The sequence below is a fragment of the Myotis davidii genome, unplaced genomic scaffold, assembly GCF_000327345.1.
Source record: "Myotis davidii unplaced genomic scaffold, ASM32734v1 scaffold142, whole genome shotgun sequence".
Classification (NCBI taxonomy): domain Eukaryota; kingdom Metazoa; phylum Chordata; class Mammalia; order Chiroptera; family Vespertilionidae; genus Myotis; species Myotis davidii.
The window spans coordinates 1179597-1181390 of record NW_006294400.1 but is presented as its reverse complement, the minus strand read 5'-3'; the positions used below and the strand labels follow the sequence as shown (position 1 = coordinate 1181390).

General features: G+C 61.0%; 1 protein-coding gene across 1 annotated transcript in view; it reads left to right on the top strand.

The window, feature by feature from the left end:
* The window catches only part of DNM1 (dynamin 1), a gene marked incomplete at its 3' end in the record, with an annotated part of 32741 nt that overhangs the window by 26013 nt on the left and 4934 nt on the right, over positions 1–1794 (top strand). The window lies entirely within an intron of this gene.

The window sequence follows — 1794 nt, the reverse complement described above, 5'->3', positions numbered from 1 at the left end:
ATGAACTCCAGCTGGCTGCAGTGTGGGGGAGGGGACCCTCTTCTTCCTGAGGGGCCATTGGAGAAGGGGGCGCCCTCCACTCTCAATGGGGTAGCAGGGCTCAAGGGGGGTGATTTTTGTCTCCCAGTCCCCCCCCCCTTGCTCTCTGCCCCCTCCAAGTCGCCCTGAACAGGCCCCATCCCCACCTTGGGAGGGACCCTCTGTCGTCACTCACAGGGGCAGGGGCGCCAAGCCATCTGGACCTCATTACCTCAAGCCTGGCCTCTCCCGAGCACAGGGGCCGGGGAAGGGATGGAGTGTGAGGTGGCGTGGCAGGCGGGTGTGGGGGCGTTGCTTCCTGCGCTGTGGCCCAGGCCGGCTCCCATGGGCTGGGGGCGCCCACTGCAGGCCCCGCGCCTGACAATGTGACCTGGGGCTGACCGGCTGCATGCGGGTGAAGGGAGTGTACCGGGGGCCTGTCCTCATACCTGTGTATAAAGGGGTCTTTCTTGGGCTCTGTGTGGACATTTGAGTTGAGCTGTGTGGGAGCGGGCCCTGTGTGTACACGGGGGGGCGGGGGAGAAGGGGGAGAGTGAGTGCTGGGAGGGGGAGGGGAAGCTTGTGGCTGTTTGTGCAGGCGTTTTGTGGGAGGGAGTTTGGGGTGTAAGCATCTAGGTATGTTTGGTATATGAGGGTCTCATGTGTATCTGGGGGCAGCCTGTGTGTGCCTGAAGCATGACTCGGGAGTGTGTGCTGTTGTTTGTGTCAGTGTGTGTGTGTGTGTGTGTGAGAGGGGGGGGCTTGAGGGAGGGTGTGTGCAGTGTCTGAGAATATGTATGTGTTTGGGATGTAAGATGGGAGAGGACCAGTGTTCCGTTGGAAGGGTGTGTGTGCCCTCTCCCGTGTGTGTGTGTGCATGTGTGCCCTCACCTCTGTGTGTGTGTGTGTACCCTCTCCCGTGTGTGTGTGTGTGTGCGTGTGCGCCCTCACCCGTGTGTGCGTGCGTGTGCGCGTGCCCTCACCTCTGTGTGTATGTGTGTGTGTGTGTGTACCCTCTCCCGTGTGTGTGCGTGTGTGTGTGTGTGTGTATGTGCTTGCACTGTGCTTGGGGCATGGATGTGTGATTTAAAGTGTGGGTGTGTGTGTCCTCACCTCTGTGTGTGTGTCTGTGTGTGTGTGTGTGCCCTCTCCCGTGTGTGTGTGTGTGTGTGTGTGTGTGTGTGTGTGCTTGCACTGTGCTTGGGGCATGGATGTGTGATTTAAAGTGCGGTGTGTGTGGGTGCCTGAGATGGGGGGTGTGCATGTGTTGGATGTGAGTGGAATTTTGCACTAGAACATCTGGGGACATGGAGGTGGTCCCGGCTGAGGGGGAAGGGATCTGTCCCCCCTCTTCCCCCAGCCGCCGGCCCTCTGGTCTTTGGGATTTGGGTGACCCTCAGGGCAGACAGCTACCCACATCCCCAGCCCTCCTCAACTCCCCCATCTTCTCAACCCTCTGCCCCCCACGCCCCGGCCCCAGCTCCAAGCTCCGGCTCTGGGATGGCGGTCGGTCCAGCTCTCCAGCGACGCCGAGGGTCTAACCCAGCCAGCCTAACCAATGTGCAGACTACTGTACAATTTGCGAGTCCTGAACAGATAGTCTAAACACTGGGTAGACGGAGTGGTCCATCCAGGCGGTGGCAGCTGTCGTCGGGTGGGAGCTTCGGCCCGGCTCCTGGAGATCCAAGACCCCCAGCCCCAGCCCAGCCAGCCCAGGTCCCCTCTCTGCTCTCGGCTCCCCTTCTGCCTCCTTTGACGTGGCAGGGGTGAGCAGGC